Genomic DNA, 16,153 nt, shown 5'->3' with positions numbered 1-16,153 from the left:
GGAATTGAAAAGTGTATTATTGGAATTGAAAAGTGTATTATTATATTTATAAAAAACTTTAAGAAAGCCATTAATTGCGTGTATAAATAGGATCATACATGGCTCTCTCTTTTAATATTCACACTTGAAATTATTTTCAATTTTTTCTCTTTTAGTAACTTTTCAAATTTAAATATTTAACTTGATAGGTGGGAAATTGTCAAATTCAAATTTGAAACTTGATAGATATTATAAGAACCTGCCAGAAACATCGGAATTTTAAAAGTGCCTATAAGTTTTAATACAAAAATCAATGTATTGCATCTTTTGAGCGCATGTTAATTGAATTGATCTTATGAGTGCAGGTTAATTAAAGCATTCATGCATATAAGCACATACTTCAAGTAGTTGCATCTTTTACTATCAACTATTTAATTACACTTGAAAATGAAATAACAGTACCTCATTTTCAATGACAGGCAGTCATCCTCATTTGCACAATTTGAAATTTAAACTTCATTAGGTGGGAAATGAGTTCAACATTAATTGTTGGCAAACATTTGTATTAATATCTCACTATTTTTTTAAAATTTTAATTTTAATCTTGATATAGGTGGGAAATTTCGAATTTTAAATTTGACATAGGTAGAAAAAGAGTTTAACAATTTTTTGTAGCAGACAACTGTACTAATATCCCACTACTTTTTAAAAATTTGAATTTTAAACTTGATATAGATGGGAAAATACTTCAACATTTTTTAGTGGTAGACAGCTGTATTAATATCTCACTACTTTCAAAAAATTAATATGCTTTAAATGTGAATAAACTATTGAAATTTCAAAAACATCTCATAATAAAGGAAAATAACTTTTTAAATTGTGCAAATAACCTAAAACTTATGTTTGTTTATTATTTATGTTTCTTTATATTTTCATCTTCTCGAGCTTTACTTATATAATATTTAAGTTAAAATTTGAAAATATTAATTCCATTGTTTAGTTTCAAATAAGAAAAATTATAAAAAATACATATTAAATAAATTAGTTGCAGACATGTGCATTAATATCTCATTTCTTTTTTAAATTTCAAAATTTGAAGTTGATATAGGTAGAAAAAGAATTTAACATCTTTTAGTGGGAGACAGCTGTATTAAATTTTAACTATTTTCTACATGGGAATTGTTAACCCTCATTCTAAAAAACATTGAATGTTTTTTTCCATATTTATCGAAAAACCAAAAGACCCAAAGAAAAGAGTTCAACATTAATTAGTGACAGACATATGCATTAATATCTCACTTCTTTTTTAAATTTAAAATTTGAAGTTGATATAGGTGGGAAAAGAATTTAACATCTTTTAGTGGGAGACAGTTGTATTAAATTTTCATTATTTTCTACATGGAATTGTTAACCCTCATTTTAAAAAACATTTAATGTTTTTTTCCATATTTATCGAAAAACTAAAAGACCCAAAGAAAAGAGTTCAACATTAATTAGTGACAGACATGTTCATTAATATCCCACTTTTTTTTAAAGTTTCGAAATTTGAAGTTGATATAGGTGGGAAAAGAATTTAACATCTTTTAGTGGGAGACAACTGTATTAAATTTCCTCTATTTTCTACATGGGAATTTTTAACCCTTATTTTAAAAAATATTGAATACTTTTTACCATATTTATCGAAAAACCAAAAGACCTATAGAAAATAGATCAGCATTGATTAGTGGCAGACATGTACATTAATATCCCACTTCTTTGAAATGGCAAAGAAGGTCATTAGTCGTGTCATTAAAGTAAATGCATTAAAAAAACGAGATGATTAAAAAATGATGATAGTAAAAAAAATTGGAATTTTAATGCTATTAATGATAGCCTTCTGTAACATTTGAAATTTTAGTTTTTGATTTTTTTTTTAAAAGAAACCTAAACAAAAAAATTGAATTTTATTTGAAATCCATTAATGTAGGTCATTCGTTTGCGCCATTCAAGTAATTAAATGCATTAAAAATGAGGTGATTAAAAAAATAAGAATAGCCAAAAACGTTTGAAATTTTAATGCTATTAAAGATGGCCTTCTGTATCATTGGATTTTTAATTTTTAATTTTTTTTAAAAAAACCTAAACAATCAAATAGAAAAATTATTATTATGTCTATTAGCATCAATTAGGGCAAGAAATGTGCATTAATATCCCACTTCTTTTTTAAATTTCAAAGTTTGAAGTTGATATAGGTAGGAAAAGAATTTAACATCTTTTAGTGGAAGACAACTGTATTAAATTTTCACTATTTTCTGCATGGGAATCAATGTTGTTAAAATCGATATCTTAAGTAAAATCGGAAGGGAATTAAAAAATCATAAAACGTAAAATCGTAATGTGAAAAATCGTAAAAAATCGTAAAAATGTAAAAGCGTTTGGAATATTAGTAAAATCGTTTTGATGAAAAAAAATCGTAAAAACGAAAAAATCGTAGTAATAAATCGAGATTTTGGCAACAATGATGGGAATTGTTAACCCTCGTTCTAAAAAACATTGAATGCTTTTTTCCATATTTATCAAAAAACCAAAAGACCCAAAGAAAAGAATTCGGCATTAATTAGTGGCAGACATATGCATTAATATCCCACTTCTTTTTTCAATTTAAAATTTGAAGTTGATATAGGTGAGAAAAGAATTTAACATCTTTTAGTGGGAGACAGCTATATTAAATTTCCACTATTTTCTACATGAGAATTGTTAACCCTCATTTTAAAAAATATTTAATGTTTTTTTCCATATTTATTGAAAAACCAAAAGACCCAAAGAAAAGAGTTCAACATTAATTAGTGGTAGACAGGTTCATTAATCTCCCACTTTTTTTTTAAAATTTCGAAATTTGAAGTTAATATAGGTGGGAAAAGAATTTAACATCTTTTATTGGAAAACAGCTGTATTAATTTTCCTCTATTTTCTACATAGGAATTGTTAACATCATTTTAAAAAACATTGAATATTTTTTGCCATATTTATCGAAAAACCAAAAGACCCATAGAAAAGAGATCAACATTAATTAATGGCAGACATGTGCATTAATATCTCACTTCTTTGAAAAGGAAAACAAAGTCATTAGTCGTGTCATTAAACTATATACATTAAAAAAAGGAGATGATTAAAAAATGATGATGGTAAAAAAAAATTGGAATTTCAATGCTATTAATGATAGCCTTATGTAACATTTGAAATTTTAGTTTTTGATTTTTTTTTGAAAAAATATCGAAACAAACAAATTGAATTTTATTTAGGTCATTCGTTTGTGCCATTCAAGTAATTAAATACATTGTTTTTCTTATATTTATTGTCTAACATATACGTCTTTGTGTGGGTAAGATCATTGGATTTACTGCTAATATAAAATGTTGACAGTTAGAAGTGGCAAAATGAGCTCGGCTAAGAATGTCGGCCCACCCTGCCTGCCAACACGATTTTATTTATATTTATTGTTTAACAAACCTGCTTTGTGTGGCTGATCGTCAGATTTACTGCTGTAAATATTTCAGAAACAAGCATCTAAACAAAATGAACAATCAGATTGTGATAAATGAAAATAAGGAAACTAATTTCAAAATAATCTAAGAAAATAGAAGTGTTAATAACAAGTTATGAAAATAACTTAATACCAATGTACGAAGTGTTTGTTAGAATAATAAACGTACTAACTCAAATATTTGTCAACTCTTCATCTAATATATATGTCACAAATACATACACCTCAAGAAATCGATTTAAAGGAAAATATAGAAAATATATATAGATAGTAATTTAGACGTAACTATTAGAACCTTTATTTTATGGATAAATATGGAAAACATATAAAGCTGATATAAAATGTTGAAAGTTAGAGGTGGCAAAATGGGCTTGGCCCGGAGGGCCGGCCCACCCCACCTGGCAACACGCTTTCATATTTTTAACCAAATTATTGTTGGTAGAGTTGAAGTATTATTGAGATTAAATATATGGTTATATATATATATATATATATATATATATATATATATATATATATAGACATATATATTTTTAATTTTATGAATAATTATTTTTTATTTATGCAATTCAGCTAAGAACCTTTTTGTGTGGATAAATATGAAAACCTATTACATGCTGATATAAAATGCTGATAGTTAGAGGTCAACCATCTTGCCCACTAAAACTTTTTTTTTGTGTGGCTAAGATAATTGGATTTATTGCTATAAGAATTTCAGAAACAAACATCTAAGTAAAATGGACAATCAGATTGTGATAAACGAAAATCCATCTAAACAAAATGAACAATCAGCACAACATTTTAAAAAACTTTCTTCATGTATATTAATTGATTTTATTTTGTAGTTGTAACACCCTGTGTATACCCAGTTTGTTAACATATCATTGTATTAAGCTACGTTTAATTAAAAATGCGGAATATCTTTTTCTTTTCAATTATGACTCATTATACTTAGCCAAGTTGATTACTTAATCATTTTCCTAAAATATCGCCTGTAAGTAAGTTGCAAATATACATCTAACTGAAATACCTCATAATATAGATAAAGTGAGTATCTATGTCACGGATCCACTACACGTAGTCTGGACAATAATCCTGATACATTATTACAACTCCAACATAAAACAAGACATAATCAAGTCTATGTGGCATGGACAATCCCCATGCTCACCAAATCAACAACTTAACCAATAAAGTCTCAACAGAGAAATCCATAAACTGAAGCTAAAAGCATAAGACAGTAAATAGCATCTAGCATCCAATCATAACAGTATATCAGCATAAGCCGGATAAACATGTAACATCTATCAGCTATGCTCTGACCTCCTGCCACTAGAGGTCTCAACCCCCGCATTACCTGAACCTGAAATAAGCATTCCCCAAACGTGGGGAGAGATCTCTAAACCAGAAATCTCAGTAAGACAAGGGGTCCTCAAGGATCTTCAACTCCAAGCTTACTTACATGTGCAATATAAGTTCTAAAAGCAGTAATTCAATATAAGTTCCCAAAACTATGCAGTGAAACAGATATTCATGCCATGTGTGTTTAACTATTCTACTGGCTAGAGAAATGCAGGAATACATCTATTACCTACAGTTAGTACAAGGAACATCGCTTGCACCTCACCCACAGCCTCACCCACAGCCTCACCCTATTGTATGTACCACATACTCACGCTTACCGTATAGGTGGAACACCACATACATATCATAAAGGCACTAGCATATAACAGCTCAATAGCATTTCCAAAACATCAAAAGCATGTAACACATCATGCATATAACCATACCCCCATAGGACATGATGGAAACACAATATGGCTAAACCGAGGACACGAAAGCTTACCTTGCAAGCTAACTATCCAAGCCAAGAGTCCGCACAAGCTCAAGACCCACAAATAGCACAATCACAATCTGTTTATATGAGAAATATCATCAATAACAATACTTTAAAGGTTCATTTCATATGACAACATTTCCTTATTTGATGATGTCTTTTCTAGGTCATAATTATCAAGCACTAAGTCCCTTAATTATAGGTATCACTGTCTCCCAACAGTATCACCAACTTCCTCGGCCATCAAGCCCAAATGGGAACTGTCCCACGCACAAAACTGGTTTCTGGTCATTTTCACAGGTGATAATCGATTACCAAGGACCTGGTAATCGATTACTACACATGGTAATCAATTACCACCAACAAGGTAATCGATTACTGCACATGGTAATCGATTACCAACCAAAACTAATCGATTACCACGCGAGCAGAACAATTTTCTGCAGATTTTTTCTGCATAATTCGAAGCCAAAATGCCACCCAATGACCCAAGGTTCGGTTTTGACCCAAAACAGATGTTCATTATCACTTATTAGCCTTAGATTAACAACCCTAAGCTTGAATGATTAAAGTTAACTCATTTCATAACATAAACAAGCCATTTTCATGAAAATTCAAAGGAAAGTTCAAGGTATAGCAATGGAGGTTCAAACTCAGCAAAAAGAAGGCTCTTGGAGATCTCCAACAAGGCTCAAAGATTCTGACTTTGCAAGAGCACGAAAATACACCACAAGGTTGGACCTTTACCTTCAAGATGGCTCCTTGAAGCCTCCAATGGCATGACAAAGGCTCACACCAAAGGGAACGCCAACTCAGCCCACAAAACCCCTCACACAGCAGCCTAAACTCAGAAAATCAAGATCTTTTACTCACACAAGGCTTGTCCTCACAATACTCAACTATTTTGGTGAAGGAACCATGACCAAAGGTGATCACTTTGGTGAAATTTGTGAAGAAGAAGCTATGGAGTGGAAAATAGAAGGTGGCAGCTGAAGGGAACTCAGAAAATCACGTAGCACAAATTTATTTCTGACCTAGAGCATTGTGCCATAAGCTTATATAGGCTCACTTAAGTTAAAACACACGGTATTAGCAAAAATAGCTACGCTTATCATTTTAATCTCAAACTTCATATTCTGAACCTAGCCATTTTTCTAGGATTTTTTATATTTTTATATTAATTTTTCGCAACACTTTTTCGGTACGCGTTTTAACACTGACAGTATTAGTTCCGACATCACATCTCATTATTTTGACTTCAAACTTGTTTTACAAGTCCTATATATTATTCTAGACATATTCATGCACTTATTATAATTTTCTGGGATACTTTATCGGTACACATTTATACCGACTAGCAGAACCAGTATTTGCACTTTTCATTAGAAAAGCGACTTTAAACATTATTAATCACTTTCTATATTTATTTAAGCCTCATAATAATTATTAGGGTCAATTATGGAATTATTTCCTAATTTCACATAATTAATTGATTAACTTTCTTAATTAACGGTGCAGGTTCTTACATTCACCCCACCTTTTTAGGATTTTGTCCTCAAAATCAGAAACCATACCTGTCCCGAAACTCGGGTACTGCCGAAGAAGCTCGTCCTCTCGCTCCTAAGTACACTCCTCAGGAGTTCTTCCTGTCCACTGCACTTTGACCATCGAAATGATCTTGCTTCTCAGCTGCTTCTCGTCACGATCGAGAATCTTGAGTGGTCCGACGAGAGTTTTCAAGTTCTCCTGAACCTCCACAACATCTGGTTGCACCACATGCGAAGGATTCGTTACATACTTGCGAAGCTGAGACACGTGAAACACGTCGTGGATGTTGGCCAAGTTCGGAGGCAAGGCAAACCGGTAGGCAACAGGTCCTACTTTACCACGTAACTGGTATGGCCCAATGAATCGCGGGCTCAGTTTCCTCACTCTGAGTGCTCGAACAACATCGATGACAGTGAAAGTTTCACAAACACGTGCTCACCCTTACTGAACTCCAGTGGACGATGCTTAACATCAACGTAGTTCTCCTGGCGACTCAGCGCCTGCTTCAGCTTTCCTCTGATCATCTGAATTGGCTGGTGGTAAATTGGACAAGGTCCAAGACAAACAACTCTTTTATCTCCAACCTCAGACCAAAAGGTAGGAGTTCTACACCTCCTACCAAACAGCGCCTCGTAGGGTTCCATGCCTAGGCTAACAAGGAACACACAATCGCAAAAAAACTCGACCGATGCCAAGTACCTATCCCATGCTGGGCCCTGCTCCAAGGTGCAAGCCCTCAACATAACCTCTAAGATCTGAATGGTCCGCTCAGTTTGTCCAACAGTTTGAGGGTGATAGGTTGTACTTAGTAGCAACTGAGTTCCAAAAGCTCTCTGCAGCGCCTCCCCGAACCGAGATGTGAACTTCGGGTCCCTATCACTGAAGATACTCTCGGGCGTCCCGTGAAGCCTCACGATCTCGCGAACAAAAGTTTGGCCAACTGCTTTGACGATAAACTCACCTTTACCAGAAGAAAGTGGGCAGACTTTTACAATCTGTCCACAATGACCCAAATGGAGTCAAAAACAGCCTGGGTCTTAGGCCAACCCATCACGAAGTACATGGAAATACTTTTCCACTTCCACTGCGGTACCTCAAGAGGTTGAAGCTTACCAACGGCTTCTGGTGTTCAATCTCCACCTTCAGGCAAATCAAACACTTGGACACATACACCACTATGTTCATCTTCATTCCACGACACACCATCTTGGTTCTTCTCCATAAGCTCAATCTCGACTCTCAAAGTCTCAATCTTGAGAAGTGCATCCTCAAAGAAAGAGGTCACCGTCAGAACTCGACGTTTCACAATGACGTCACGACGTCATCTGATTCTCTGGGATCATCAGTCATTCCCTCAATAGAGGTGACCTACCCCACAAACTCTAATTTACACAACACTCGAGTGAGTTGGGTCCTATTCCATGACTCTAACCTCAACAAGACTTGCAATATATAATCAATATCCTCAAAATAAATTCATATTCAGTTCTAGATGCTAAATCATATTCATGTTCAATTCCACCCATACATGTTAGTTAACCGACTCATTTACATAGTAACATACCTTAGTTCATGCACACCTGCAAAATTTTCAATTTCAATAACATAATAGCTAAAAAATCTATGTAACGGTATACCTCAATCTCCATGGTATCTGCAAAATCGAGAGTTAGTCAAAGGTGAAACAACATTGATATATTATCCCAGTTCATTGTACTCATTTCATGCTTAACACTACCCCTGGTGTTAACATGCCGACTACTTAAGGAGCTTAACGAAATCAACATAAAATCCTAGAGTCATGGAGACCGTTCAACTCACGACTACTTGTTCATGCACTGCCTCGTATATACAAGGCACGCGTGGCCCTTGCCTCAAATTCCAAGTGTTACACACTCAGTTTCCCGAAGAGAATTTCACATCCTCAAACAGAGCACCATCACGCTTAAGTAATGACGTAAGGCATCTTACCTCAAAACAAAATGATCGGTGCTTCCCATAGAGACACGCTCGGTCGGATGAAGTCTTTCATCGAAAGACTCCCAACAAAATTTCTTCAGCTCAGCCAATTCAGGCGGACATCCGGTATGGAGCTAATACAATCGGCCCACACCAAGCAACAATTCAATGGAGAACGCTATCTCCCGCTGTGGCGGACACTCAGGAATCTCCTCAGGAACACCTCGAGGAATTCCTTCACCACAGGAATGCCAGTGAGATCCTCATGTGTCCCAATCACCAACCCTCCCAATCGTGACATAATCAATGCCCCTGCTCACCCGGCTCTCCTAGCCCGCAACAATGAAATAGGCGAGGAACTGGCTGTGGAATCACACAGAGACATCACCACTCGCTAAGCACAACAATCAATCAATCATCACTCAACTATTGGAAAATCCATCTACGCCAAGGATGATTTCCAAATTAAGCCATCGGTAATTCCACTCGATCTACCGAGAACTCACGGCCATCTCACTGAAACACGACATCTCGATGTACAGTGGTAGTATCACACTTTTCCCGGTGGCGGTAGTCAACCGCGACGGTGGAGAAAGCACAAACATGGGCAACTCAAGCCCCAAAACAATCGGGGTTGCAACAAAAGAAAGCGTAGCCCCGGAATCAAATATTACATCAACTGATGAATCACAAAAAGACACAGTACCTCTGACAAGGTTCGGAGCACTATCCGACTGCTGTCGATCCACAGTGTAGACACGCCCAGTGGTAGATGGCATAACAGGTGCCGCTGTAGATGCCAAAGGAATCATCTGTAACGGAACTGCCCGAATTGCTGTAGCTCTCGTCGTCGACGACGGACAATCTCTGGAGTAGTGGCCCTCCTGGACACACCGAAAACAGATCAACTGCCCGGTAGCACAACGTCCAACATGCTCCTTTCTGCACCCCGAACACTTCGGAGTGGAAGGAGACCTAGCAAAACCCCCCTGCTGTGAAGCAGTCCTCTTGAACTGACCAGGCGCTTGCCTAGGCGCCAATTGTTCTCTTTTGCCCTTCCCAGCAAACTTCCTGTCTTTCCAGGAAGTGGAACCACCGGTTCCCTTGGTCTCATCGATCTTGGCCCTCTTAGCCTTGCTTGTAATGCAGACATCATCAATGTCCTTACACTGCTGAAACAGTGTACCAAAATCCCTCGAAGCAGCTCCAGCAATATGCTCCGCGATCACCTCACTAAGTCCTCTGCGGAACTTATCAGCCAAAAACATCGAAGTAGGTGGAACCATCTGAATGTGTGCGAACTTCACCAGTTCATTGAACTTGGCCAGGTACTCGTCAACAGACATCGAGCCCTGAACCAATCTATCAAATTCTCCCTGCTTCCTCTCCTGCACGTCGTAAGGGAAGTACTTGCCCAAAAAGCAATCCTCGAAGAATGGCCATGTCATCACATGACCCTGCATCTCATAAGCACGAGAGGTGTTTGTCCACTACTCATGGGCATCGCCCTCCAACATGTAGGTTGCGAACATCAGCTTCTGCGGATCAGTACACTGCATGACCCGGAAGATCTTATCCAGCAATTGCAGCCATCTCGCTGCAGCAATAGGATCCAAAGACCCATCAAAAGAAGGCGACTTATGCTTTCTGAAAGCGTTCAGCCGACGGTCAATCACGTCACGGTCCTCAACAGGCTCCATAAAGGGTTCCATCACCCCTGTGACATGAGTAACACTACCAATGTAACTCAGGCTCTCATCCTGAACACTAGGTAGAGGCGGCGGCGACGATGGCGGTGGAGGTGGTGGCGGAGGATACTGGCCAACAGCAGGACCGGCCCTCATCTCCTCCAACATAACCCGCATCATGGTCTTGTTCACCAGCCGATTTGCCTCAAGAGCATCCTCTGTGGCCTTCTGGTTTGCTTCTCTAGCAGCGTCCATAATTGCCACGTTGGCCAATCTAGTGGCCTCCTGCATCTCAGCCAATCCAGTCAGGATTGGGTCGGGTTGACCCTCAACAGTCTTGCGGGTTCTCCTGGGATTTACCATGACTCTGCACAAGTTACACACATTATGAGTTGATCAGACTCACGCAATGTGATCACATTTGCATCATCATAATAAAACCCAACGGAGCAAACACACAAGACAGACACAACCAAGCATCCTAAGTTATTGCAATACATACAGGTTTTTCCCTCGAACCATTGCTCTGATACCATAAAATGTAACACCTCGTGTATACCTGGTTTGTTAACATATTATTGTATTAAGCTGCGATTAATTAAAAATACGGAATATCTTTTTCTTTTCAATTATGACGTCATTATACTTAGCCAAGTTGATTACTTAATCATTTTTATAAAATATCGCCTGTATGTAAGTTGCAAATAGACATCTAACTGAAATACCTCATAATATAGATAAAGTGAGTATCTATGTCACGGATCCACTACACGTAGTCTGGACAATAATCCTGATACATTATTACAACTCCAACATAAAACAAGACATAATCAAGTCTATGTGGCATGGCCAATCCCCATGCTCACCAAATCAACAACATAACCAACAAAGTCTCAATAGAGAAATCCATAAACTGAAGCTAAAAGCATAAGACAGTAAGTAGGATCCAACATCCAATCATAACAACATATCAGCATAAGTAGCATAAACATGTAACATCTATCAGCTAAGCTCTGGCCTCCTGCCACTAGCGGTCTCAACTCCCGCATTACCTGAACCTGAAATAAGCATTCCCCAAATGTAGAGTGAAATCTCTAAACCAGAAATCTCAGTAAGACAAGGGGTCCTCAAGGATCTTCCACCCCAAGCTCACTTACATGTGCAATATAAGTTCTAAAAGCAGTAATTCAATATAAGTTCCCAAAACTATGCAGTGAAACAGATATTCATGCCATGTGTGTTTAACTATTCTATTGGCCAGAGAAATGCAGGAATACGTCTATTACCTACAGTTAGTACAAGGAACATCACTTGCACCTCACCCACAACCTAACCCTATTGTATATACCACATACTCAGGCATACCGTATAGGTGGAACACCACATGCATATCATAAAGGCACTAGCATATAACAGCTCAATAGCATTTTCAAAACATCAAAAACATGTAACACAGCATGCACATAACCATACCCCCATGGGACATGGTGGAACCACAACATGGCTAAACCGAGGACACGAAAGCTTACCTTGCAAGCTATCCAAGACAAGAGTCCGCACAAGCTCAAGACCCACAAACAGCACAATCACAATATGTTTATATGAGAAATATCATCAATAACCATATTTTAAAGGTTCATTTCATTATGACAACATTTCCTTATTCGATTACATCTTTTCTAGTTCATAATTATCAAGCACTAAGTCCCTTAATTATAGGTATCAATGTTTCCCAATAGTAACACCAACTTCCTAGGCCATCAAGCCCAAATGGGAATTGTCCCACACACAAAACTGGTTTCTGGTCATTCTCACATGTGGTAATCGATTACCAAGGACCTGGTAATCGATTACCAACCAAAAGTAATCGATTACCACGCGGGCAGAACAGTTTTCTGCAGATTTTTTCTGCATAATCTGAAGCCAAAATGCCACCCAATGACCCAAGGTTCGGTTTTGACCCAAAACAGATGTTCATTACCACTTATTAGCCTTAGATTAACAACCCTAAGCTTGAATGATTAAAGTTAACTCATTTCATAACATAAACAAGCCATTTTCATGAAAATTCAAAGGAAAGATCAAGGTATACCAATGAAGGTTCAGACTCAGCAAAAATAAGGCTCTTGGAGCTCTCCAACAAAGCTCAAAGATTCTGACTTTGCAAGAGCACGAAAATACACCACAAGGTTGGACCTTTACCTTCAAGATGGCTCCTTGAAGCCTCCAATGGCATGAACAAAGGCTCACACCAAAGGGAACACCAACTCAGCCCACAAAACCCCTCACATAGCAGCCTAAACTCAGAAAATCAAGATCTTTTACTCACACAAGGCTTGTCCTCACAATACTCAACTATTTTGGTGAAGGAACCATGACCAAAGGTGATCACTTTGGTGAAATTTGTGAAGAAGAAGCTATGGAGTGGAAAAGAGAAGGTGGCAGCTGAAGGGAACTCAGAAAATCACGTAGCACAAATGTATTTCTGACCTAGGGCATTGTGCCATAAGCTTATATAGGCCCACTTAAGTTAAAACACACAGTATTAGCAAAAATAGCTACGCTTATCATTTTAATCTCAAACTTCATATTCTGAACCTAGCCATTTTTTTAGGATTTGTCATATTTTTATATTAATTTTTCGCAACACTTTTTTGGTACGCATTTTAACACTGATAGTATTAGTTCCAACATCAAATCTCATTATTTTGACTTCAAACTTGTTTTACAAGTCCTATATATTATTCTAGAAATATTCATGAACTTATTATAATTTTCCGGGATACTTTATCAGTACGCATTTATACCGACTAGCAGTACCGGTATCTGCACTTTTCGTCAGAAAAGCGACTTTAAACATTATTAATCACTTTCTATATTTATTTAAGCCTCATAATAATTATTAGGGTCAATTATGGAATTATTTCCTAATTTCACATAATTAATTGATTAACTTTCTAATTAACGGTGAGGGTTCTTATAGTAGCAAATTTTGTGTATAGATGAATCATCGAGACAAGATCATATCGAAAAATAATGCAGAGGAGAAGGTTCATTGGTGGCTATATTTGAAGACTGAATTATTGAGTACATAGCTATATTTGATTTGCATAATAATCGATGTCTCAGAATTGCAGAGTTTTGTGGTTCATGCTTACAAAGTTCTGTGTGAATGCTATAGTTTTTTCAACTTCAAAAATAGCACAATATAACAAAACAATTAGTTTTTATTTCAAATATTTCTCAAGTAAGAGGTTTACATTTTTGTTTTTTGTTCTTACATGTCTATACCTCCACCATCGAAGATATATCCAACATCAAACTTACTTGCAAAGAATTTCTTCGGCTTGCAGAAAATGATTACGTGTATGAAAATGCTTCAATAGACAAGTTTGAATCGGGTCCATTGGAATGGATTACCAATAAAAAAAATTATTCATCAAATACCGGATAACTGTGAGCATGAAAATCGACCAGTGTACGAGATTTTCTTCAATCAATAGTAAAAGTTCAATAGAGAACGACAATTATTTTTCTTAAAACGTTGCAGGGAAAGTGACAACCCTGACATTTTGTACCGTGAAGAATTGGTTAGTTATTTCAAAAAAAATTCCAGTTCGAAGACGCAAGCGTTGGCTCTTGAAGCCTTGAAGACTGCAACACTAAAAGGTCATAGTGAGCAAGTATGTTTATTGCATGCTATTGATGAATGGTGAAGATCAAAATCAAAGAAATTTTGGATTTGAAATTTTTCGTTCCCTGAATAAGACAAACAGTTTACAATAATTCAGACAGCGGGTGAAATGTTTTATTCGAAGCTTGTGGGGGCGTAAAGAAATTGTTTGAAACCATAACTCACATTTCTTTTGGGTAATTATATAATTTTATCCCAATTCAATGCATTTGTAGAACACATTTTTTATATCAAAATGAAAGGAACTTAAGAAATAAAGCAAAAGAGCTTTTATTATCTATATTATTATTAAAATAAAGTTTTTATACAAAATGTGGATACTTGAGTTTTGACTATAAAAGGATGAATACCTTGTGTGTTGTGATAAATATTTTTTTTTTTACTATAATGCTATACAATCGCTTGGTGATAGTAAAAATGGTACGTAACTCTGTTTTTTCAGTTCGATAAGTTTTTTTTCGACAAACTGACTGATTTTTGTGTGTGCTGATAGTATTACTTTTGGGTGTTACCATATTAGTGTAACTTATTTAATGAGTTTTTGCCTTCTGTATCGCAGAGTAGGCACAAGGAACGGAAATCACATAGCAAATGACATATTTGGTAAGTGTTGATCTTTTAACTCCATATGTGCTTGGTGTTATTGTTACTTTGAGTGGTATGCATTATTCTTTTTATATCCCTTCCTCATGTTAACATGGTGTATTATGATGTTTTAGTACGCAAAAATAATTGATCCCTCTGAATAGCAGATCTTTGTTTGTCGTTGATATTTGCAAAATTCTGTGTCAATGTTGTAGTTTTTTCACCTGAAATATAGAACAAAATAGCAACACAATTTTTTTTTAAGTATAAGGTTTGCAGTGCGATTAACCAATCACGAACGACAAAAATTTTAATTTTTTTTTGTGCATCACACGGATAATACACTAGTATCCCTTATATCTCGTTAACATTATGCTTTCTGAGAATTGCTACGAAGCTGGTCATTTGTAGAAAGAGGACAAGTGAAAGTGGAAGAATACGAGGTCAAAGTATCACGTTTCCCAATTTCTACAATTCTATTGTTCTTGGAAAAAAAAACAAAAGAAAGCATGTGGACACGAAGAAAGAAGAAAAGTATGTTTATTGGGCTACGCCCGAAAAGACATGTTTTCCCATGGGTCTCGTCAAACCAGAGCCGCAGAGCGTAAGTGATCGTGAGTGCTATGTTGGTGATGCCTAAAAGCGGCGTGAGTAATAATCTATTTTGAGTGTAATTAAATACAATAGATTTATATTTACAAAAAAAAAAAATACAATAGATTTATAAATTAGTTTAAAATAATTATATTTTTGTAATTTTTTATTAAAATAATAATTTTTAACTTTTTTTTGCTAAAATTTCATACATGTGAAAGATTTATTCAGTTTATTTTTAAATTAACGGTCAGAAATCAAAGTAATAACTTTTATTTTCTCGTTTAACGAACTTCTTTGTTTAAATTATAACTGTTGATTTGGATTAGATTTTTTTCTCTCTTGCTTTTATTCACTTTTCCCCCCTTTATGCAGATGGACCTCATTACCTCAAGATTTAGGGATGAAGTAACATTTAATTTTTTACGATCGAGGGAGATATTTTAGCAGAATATAAGATCTGCCTCTGATGGTTGGGTTCTAAGACATTGTTCATGTTCTCTGTCTTATATGGATACAGTTTCTCTTTGTAATATTAAAGCTTGTTCGATAAACCCACAGAGCTATGTGGGGATTTGGTTTGGTATCTCCTTAACTCAATCTTTGCACCTGTCCCATGTGAGCCATACTACATGGTATGATGCTATTGCATACCCACACACCAACCATTCTAATTATTTATTATTTAAAAATTATAACTCATGACTCAAAATTCAACATTAAGCTTTCACACTAGCACAGTAAAA

The sequence above is a fragment of the Gastrolobium bilobum genome, unplaced genomic scaffold (genome assembly GCF_033153095.1).
Source record: "Gastrolobium bilobum isolate Gb01-03AN ecotype WA unplaced genomic scaffold, APGP_CSIRO_Gbil_v1 utg3593, whole genome shotgun sequence".
Lineage (NCBI taxonomy): Eukaryota > Viridiplantae > Streptophyta > Magnoliopsida > Fabales > Fabaceae > Gastrolobium > Gastrolobium bilobum.
The sequence above is the reverse complement of the archived record's forward strand: the minus strand, read 5'-3'. Positions refer to the sequence as shown.